The sequence below is a fragment of the Vanacampus margaritifer genome, chromosome 13 (genome assembly GCF_051991255.1).
Source record: "Vanacampus margaritifer isolate UIUO_Vmar chromosome 13, RoL_Vmar_1.0, whole genome shotgun sequence".
NCBI classification, from domain to species: Eukaryota; Metazoa; Chordata; class Actinopteri; order Syngnathiformes; family Syngnathidae; genus Vanacampus; species Vanacampus margaritifer.
The window spans coordinates 11,815,842-11,825,057 of NC_135444.1; positions in this window are offsets into that span (position 1 = coordinate 11,815,842).

Genomic DNA, 9,216 nt, shown 5'->3' on the forward strand with positions numbered 1-9,216 from the left:
TGCAACTATACAGGATGAAGATGCAAAATATGAAATAATCATTGAAACTTATGGTTGTAAGACACAACTTGGCTGCCACTCAAAAAGGCTTAAGGTCGAACCCTGCAACAACAGTTGTATTGTTTTCACGTGATCCTGCTAACCAACCAAGGTACTCGATCACAACATAGCCTCTCTCCACACATTCCTCGCACTTGGCAGAAATAACAAGCGAGAGACACGACTGAGCAAACATGGCTCAAGTGTCCTCATTTGCCAGCTGATGAGCGGGCATACATCTTCCTCCATCTCGCGGTGAGTGCGGCTGTGCAGTGGATGATGGTTGTGTGTCCTGCAGGCCCACTGAAGTGTTAATGATGTCCCCGCTCCCTCAGCCAGGTTATGGCACAGGGGCCGTCAGCCGCCGTGGGTAAACTGCGAGGCTTCCAGAATAAATTGCCACCCGGAGCCACGCAGGTTGGTCAGCCAGCCAATTACAGGCCTGCCCACTCAGCTGAGGATGATGGGATGCGATGTTAATTGTATGTCTTCATTTTCTGGCAGGAGGTGAGTCACTTGGCTGTCTTGGTGACTGTCACACGCACGCACAAACACGTCAGGATTCGTGCGACTTGAGCTTTGAGTTCTCTGTCGGTGTCTTTGTTTATTGTGTGTCGACTTCATAGTCGCACCCAACAGTCGTGTTGTGCGTTTGTGTGTGATTCAATTGTGAAAGATGCAAGGTTGAGTAAGGCCATGTCCATACATTTTTCAAGAGTTTAACAGCTTTTTGTCAACACACAAACTGCATTTTAGATCAGAAAACAGTTTGAAGGTTGAACATTTTCCAAAACAATTATAATTTTTTCTATCGTTTTGGAAAATCTTGTAATAATAATAATAATAATAATAATACATATTTTAATTATTATTAATAATAATAATAATAATAATAATAATAAGTACGACATAAACGCTAAAACTATCCACCAGGGCACCGTACTACCCTAAAGAAAAGAAAAAGTAAACTTTCATTATTTATTTATGTATTTATTTATTTATTTTGGAGTAAACAAGGATGGGGCCCAGACTGGTCTGTGGGTCAGTTTTAACTGGTTGTAAGAGTAAAAATGTGGAGTGCCGCAAGGGTCAATCCTGGGACCTACATTTTTTTATATGATATATAAATGACATATGCAATGTTTCCAATATTTTGAATTATGTGTTTTTGCATGGGGAAGAACCTTTAGCAGTTGCTGAAGACTAAATATATGATTTTTTTGGGTAATGTGTAGTAAGTAAGTGATAGAGAGAAATTGAATTAAGTTAGGAATAGTTTATCGGCAAACATTTTTGGGAGTAATTGTTGATCACAACTTGAGTGGGAATATGTCAAGTCAAACTTTCATACACAGTGGGAATTTAAGGAAGACACATGTTAAGTTATAAATCATTATATAATTCATTGTACTAGTTGACTGATTGTGCTAAAGTTTGGTAAACTACATATAAAAGTACCCTCCAAATGAGAGGCACCGTGCAAAAAAGAGCCATGAAAATAGTGCGCAATGCTACAAACACATAAATACATAAAAAAAAGATTTTAAAGATCTGGTTGAATGTAAACTACTATTTACTTCCTGGAAATATTCCAAGAATGGTGATTATAATTTAAGGATCAAAGTAAATTTTTAATTAAGGTGCTTATCAATTTATAAATAGTAAAAATAAGGAAATCTGAAATCTGAAATCTGACTGAAATAAAGAATCATTACTGGAAAAAAAAAAGCGTACAATGTAAAATTTGATTATTTTAAGCAGGTGCATGGTGTCTTTCAAAAGGGTTAATTGTTCATATTTTCCTCATTAATTTCTATATGTATATGCTATGTACGATATATGATATATTTTGAGAGCTTGCATCTTGGAGGAAGAACCGAATTCCTTAAATTGTAAAACCCTGGCCTAAATCATAGCAATATAATTTAGCTCCTACTTTATTTAATTGGGACGCCAGGGGTCATCAGACGAGTCGTTTAATATTATCATCATGTAATCGTTCTCATAAACATTAAATAGACTTCAGTATTATTGTTTTCTTTTGCCCCCCTTTAACTCACTCATTCCCACTTAATACATCGGGGGTTGGAGTCAATGTAGCTGTAGTTATTTCCATGGACCAATTAGTGATAATTGCCACTTGCTGTGAGACTCCTAATGCTTTATCACTGCTTCAATATTTAGTCTCGTAAAAAAAGTGAAATAACACGAAAATAAGTGCTGTTAAGCAATTTGACATCCTTTTGTGTTTGCAAGACTGCAGCAGTGGTTCGAGAAGATCGTTCGGGAGAGCTCTTTCAGTGTGTCAACATTGAGACTGCCCGTTTGGTAGCAGTACCTTGGGAGTGTGTGTGTGTGTGTGTGGGGGGGGGTGTCTAGTGGTCTACTTTATTAACATAGGGAGAGCCTGAGCCACAGCAGTTTGCCAGTGGAAGTGAGACAGCAAGAGAGGCCATCGACCGGACAGCTCCAAGATGGAGTGGAGGGGTACGTGTGAGAGATGAGCTGTCCAACATGTGACAACGTGCGTGTCTATGTGTGTGCGCGCGTGTGACAGCTCCCCAAAGCAGCCGGCCAGCGTGAATGTGAGGAGGAATACAGAGAGGTGCATTATGGTCTCAATCATTGATCGCTTCCTCCCAAGAGGGCGGCTGACTGCCCCTTTCCCTGCACAAAAGCCCGCGTCCATGTTTCCACTTTCACACCCACACGTACACACATGTTGGTGGGCCTGTGCTGTTTGCGTGTCGTATTCCACTTGTGACGTTAAATTCCCTGAGCTTTGCAGTTTTAGCAGAACTGGGTCCCAGCTGGCTTTTGGGCATGAGGTGGGGTACACCCTGGACTGTTCGCCGGTCAATCACAGGGCACATCTTCAAGATTTAAGAACAAGAAGTTCAGTCTACACCAGAAACAAGATTTGAACCATGGATCTCAGAACTATAAGGCAGGCAGGGTGGAGTTTTCTTTCTTTTGGTATTTTTGCTTGACTAGCACAGATTGAGCGAGCAGCAGATGTAAGAAAATACTTTTTTTTTTTCCTTCTTTTTTTTCTCAGTTTTCTCAGCTCAGTATTGTTCATTTGGTAATTTTACCAATTTGACATATCATCATTGCTCTCTCTTTTTTTAAATTATTATTATTAATATTATTATTATATATTTTTTTAATTTTTAATTTTTAATTTTTAATTTTTAATTTTTAATTTTTAATTTTTAATTTTTAATTTTTAATTTTTTATTTTTTATTTATTTTTTTTTATTTATTTTTTTTTATTTTTTTTTTTTTTTTTTTTTATTTTGCATCATTGCTCTCTCTTTTTTTTTGTATGTGGGTGAGTATGTGTATGTGCGTATGTGCGTGCGTGCGAGTGTGTGTGTGTATTCATTAGTTCACCTAAAACCTATTAAAAAATCCCATACCGTTCACCTAAACCGAACACTTCCAGCCAGAGTCGTGAGGCCGTCAGGAGACCCGAGGAAGGACCAAAGAAAAGAAAGGAAAGTGAAATCCAACAAGTAAGAAAATACTTTTAAATTCATGTGAACAGTAAATTTCAAGAAAACAGTTAAAAAACTTTTTTTTTTTTAAAAAAAGGCCTTTAAAAATATATATATTTTGAAAAAAAAAGAGATATTAATTATTATATCAGTGAATATAGTGAAAAGGATCTGCAATATAAACAATAACGGTTGAGCTAAAGAGGAGCACCAAAAAAAAAACATGACAACTGTTTTTGTTGGTGCCCAGCCAAAAAGACTAAAACATAAAACACCATCAATTCATTTTATTCTAACCCCTGGATCTGCTTCCGCCCTGAATCATCGGCCTTATGCAGCCGGCAGCCTAGCAGTCAGTGACAGGCTGCATCCTCAGCTTCAATCTGCGCACATCAACAAAACACTGGCCACCGCCAAACATCACACCATATCCCTCCCCTCGCCTCCTCGCAGCCAGCCGACCGGCCGGGGCCCTCGTCCTCGCTGCTCTTTCACCGCCACAAGGCTGACACTAATGTGACACTCTGGAAAATAATTACCAACAAACGCACTGCTGACTGCAAACAGCTCGCTCCCCTCAGTGGACTGTCACCAGTCATTAGTCTGAGCCCTGGGAGAGAACAGGGCCACGCGGAGGGGGAGGGGAGGCGTGGACCATGGAGAAGACTATACCATGTAGAGGGTGGTGGGGATATGAAGTCGAGCACAAGAGCCGTGACAGGTGTATTAGGAAGAACTTGTTTTTTTATATTTGTAAAGCAGAACCAAAAAAGTGCATCTGTTGCACTGGGGATGCCTTCATCTTTGACCCCTGTGGTGGGTTATAACAATGCCACCTGATCCACTTTAATCAGAATCAATACAGTGCTAACACTACCGTGAGAAGTCTTCTTGGGTCTTGTTAAATCTCAAAAGACACTTGGACATGAACACAAGAGACTCTTGAGAAAAATCTCTCCAGGTAAGCACAAAATAAAACGAGCAAGATCTGTTTGAGGTAGCAACAATTCCAACACAATTATCCAAATGCCGCAGGGCGCATCAATTCTGTGAACACCAAAAACTCCGCCACCCCCGCCCCCCTCCTCCCGGAGACTTTAATTTGAGTTGCCTTGAGGGCTGCACTCGTGTCGGTGAGAGATTAACATTTCTAGAGCTCCCACAACGGCCAATATTAAAATGTCTCAATACATCTGCCCGGCTATTTTGATTGCTAACTTAACCCCTGACTCTTGAGCAAAAAAGCAGCCTGTTCTCTGAACTCCTGTCAGCAGGCAAGGGTCTAATTCTCCTATGATTCTGGCTAATGAGCTGGTAATAGGTCTCCGCTTTGAGATGAGGAAGATATTAGAATGTAGAGGAGGAGGGCAAGGGGATGGAGGTTTTGTCATTGCTCAATAATGGAGGCGCAAGGCTTAATCTGTGACCAAGACCTTCTGTGAGCTTGTTTTCCTCACACTCAAACTCTTAATAATCCAAAGGGCTTTTTGTGTGTGTGCTTATTGTGACATTATTTAAACAAAAGTATTAGGACACTTGGTTGTTACACCCTATAGTAATAATGATAATAATAATAATAATAATATATTTATCATAATAATACATTTTCTATTTTAAATATATATGTATTTTCTATTTTATTTTAATAATAATAATATCATATTAAATATTTATTATCATTATTAATATATATATTTTAAATATATATGTATTTTCTATTTTATTTTAATAATAATAATAATATATATATATATATGTTTTTATTATTATTACTATTATTATTATTAAAATAAAATAGAAAATAAATATATATTTAAAATAGAACATTTATTATTATTATTATTATTATTATATTATTATTATTATTAATATTATTATTGAATCTCTTTGGTAGACTTTCCTTCATTGGATTTTTAAAATCCAATAATTTCCTATTTCAATGCACCCCAAAGGTGTTTGATGGAATTTAGGTTTAGGATTGCTCAGTTACTAGGGATAGGCGAGTAACGATACCAGATATCGGTATCAACCCGATACCCAGCCTTATTTCATGGCATTGGTACTCGCAACCGCAGCCCCTGTGTCTGTTGTACGATCAAGAATTGAAGGCATACATGTCTGACAGAAGCCCATTAAGATGTACAACCACATATTTTGATTGGCACCTTTTCTAGCTACTGGATTATTAGTTTAATTTTATTTGTTCATTAAAATTTATTTTATGTTGTGCAATTATAAGGAAAAAAATGCTGTATTGGGATATCTAGATATTTCTTTTCACTCATTCACTCCCAGCCATTTTCACTGAAGCAACCCCCTTCGCTCCCGGCTGTTATACTGGATTTTGATTGATTTTGCAAGGCTTGCAGTTCTATTGCTATAAAAACATGGAACCTACCATAAGAAAGATTTGAGGCTCTTCTTTCATTAGGAAAAAAAAGTAAATTTCTATCTGTTTCCGTTTTGCAGCACTTAGCATTAGATTATAGCTAAGTTTCATCATTATTCACAAATCTGTTTGAAACACTGGGGAAAATAGCTTGTTGCAACATGGCCCTGGTTGATCTCTTATACTCTGCTGCCACCTGCTGGTCTTTTTTGTTGTTGCAATAACTACCATTGCTTTAAGCGACCTCTTGAGGTCAGAGGCTGCTCCAAAGCCTTCTCTATGCTCTAGAATAAATAAATAAAAACACATTAATAAACGTAATAAATACATTTTTAGGACTATGGCGATGTTTAAAATAGAATGCTTTTATATATTTTGGGGAGCAAATGAGCTAAAATGATTTGTCATTATTTTTTTAATTGTATGTATAAAATTATTAGTTGTATTTCTACTTGGTATCGGTATCGTCTCACAAGTCATCCACCACAATAAAAATGACAAGGAGAAAAGTTTACAACCTCAGTGTATTTACTAGAGGAGCTACCACTTAGCCTAGCTTCTTCTAGTTCTTCAACTGCTCTTTTGTATTTATATTTTTTGTCAATCTGGTATCCCTGTGGCACCATGCTGCCTCGCACAGGTCAATCTTGGTACTACAACAGAAATCTGATTTGGGGGAGGAAACTTTTGTTGACAGCGATGTTATTATGTGTGCTGTACTGTGGTAGCCTTTTGAGTACACCACACACAAGATGATTTTGGAACACAGAACACTGTCCAAAATGTCAATGCATTCTTGAATATTGGTCTTTTCAAACAATCAGAGGCACGGAAGTGCACCAACCAATCCTAACATATATCTAACAGTGTGCGAGCAAGAACAGACAAAAGCTAAAAGACTGCCACCAACAGTCATACAGGACTGACAAACCCAGTATATAACAGAATGTTCCAATTAAATCCTTAAGTTGCCTTTTGTCTAAATATTAGTTTCCACTTAAACAGATGGACCAAATTGAAATATTTTCTTTTTTTAGGTCAAGGCATCCAGAGTGTAAAAAAGATAAGGCGTTTGAGAGAAACTGTGTGCGTGTCATCCAGCCAATAGCTTTATCCAGCCTTATCCTGAACCATGAAACCACAGTGCATGACACCCTTCTATGCTCTGCACAGATACGCCTATTCACTGTTAGCACAGAGATTTGACAAGCCAGACTGCACTCACTCAACAGTGCGGGTCAAACGGATGACTGTCACCATCTTTTTGTCTTGTCTAGTCTGTCGTCGACATTCTGTCGCTCGTTCCCTCATTTTATTTCCATCTATCTGCAAAGTTTTGTCGGTGACAATTTAATACAATTTCAATGGTGACAAAAAGAATAAATGAGAGAGTAAGAGAGAAAGAAGAGACATCTGAGGGGAATAATTTTGACGGAAGGATGCACATGGATGGATAGATGGGGAGAGTTGACGACGAAAAAAAATCGTTGTTTGCTATTTTTAGATGTAAACTTTCACATGCCAATGTTTTTATTTTAACTCATTCACTGCCATGAATTCATTTTTTAAAAAGATTATTAAAAATTAGGGGCAAGACGCGATAATTAAAAAAAATAATAATTAATGGCATGACTTCACTAGTTTATTAATTAATCAAAATGAATCACAAATTTTATGTCTGTTCTAAATGTACAGTAAAAAAAATCTAGGTTTTCATACTCTTGTTAACGAAAGTGGAAAAAAATGTTAAATAGAAATAGTTCAAATGAATTTTGACGTTTATAGCCGTCAATGGCAGTGAATGAATTAAAAAATATATTATTATAAATTAATCAGGCGATTAAAGTTTTTAATCGTAATTAATCGCATGACTTGACTAGTTAACTCGCGATTAATCACAAATTCCATATCTGTTCTAAATGAACAATAAAAAAAATTTAGGTTTTCATACTTTTGTTAACAAAAGTGGGGAAAAATGTTACACTAATAGAATTAGCTAAAAATTATTTTTGACGTTTGGCTGGCAACCAGTTCAGGCTGTACCCCGCCTACTGCCCGAAGCCAGCTGGGATAGGCTCCAGGGCCCCCCCGCGACCCTTGCGAGGACTAAGCGGTTAAGAAAATGGATGGATGGATGGATGGATGGATGGATGGACGTTTATAGCCGTCAATGGCAGTGAATGAGTTAAGAGTAAGTTAGTTGTTCAACAAACAAAAAAAACATTAAAAGTGAAAATGACAGTTATTCAAGGCAATATGTAGACTTTGATGTATTAAGTAGTTTTTCTTTGTGGCATCAGTCACATTTACAACCACAATAGGAAGCTTAATGTCATTCTATTTGTCTTTAGCATTTCTCTTATAGTGTCACCTCTGTGTTTGTCTATCAACCTCTAAGCCTCTTGAGACCTTCTCCCCGCAGCTTGTGCTTTTCCGTGTGTCAAATGCCTAATCACAAGACCCCCCTCCTCCCCGTGGTCTATTGGTGTTCAGTCAGGTAAAGGTCTCATAGTTGTGCACTGTGAGTGGCCTCTGTTCAAACAGATCAATAGACACTGGCACGTCCCCGCACCAACTAAGGGAAAACAATTAAAAGCCATCGATCCTATGCCAGGCTCCTCCATGAATATGCATGTGTCCTTGACCTTCCCTTAGAAGGGGAGACGGGAGAGAGAGACGGATCGACTGACAGACAGGTGGGAGCATTCGCTTCTCCCCACGTTGATGTAAACTAGGTGGTGATTTTTGACGGTGTATTAAGGCCACGTATAATTTTTTGGAGGGCAGGAGCAATATTCCGAGAAGAACACTCGCAAATTTGCCACTTTATAAACTTGCGAATTACAATAAATAATATAATAAAGTACAAAGATGACCCAGTTCATGGAGTGAGGTGCACCATCCAATAACTGAAACACATCACCATAAAACTTGTGTCTAAATGAAACTTGTTGTTGGATTTCACTTTCCTTTCGTTTCTTTGGTCCTTCCTCGGGTCTCCTGACGGCCTCACGACTCTAGCTGGAAGTGTTCGGTTTAGGTGAACGGTATGGGATTTTTTAATAGGTTTTAGGTGAACTAATGAATACACACTCACACGCATATGCACATACACTCACTCACCCACATACAAAATAAAAAAAATAAAAAAAGAGAGAGCAATGATGATATGTCAAATCGGTAAAATTACCGAATGAACAATACTGAGCTCTCCAGAAAAAAGAAAAAATACAAAAAAAATTATTATTATTTTTTTTTAAATACAAAAAAATACAAAAAAATACAAAA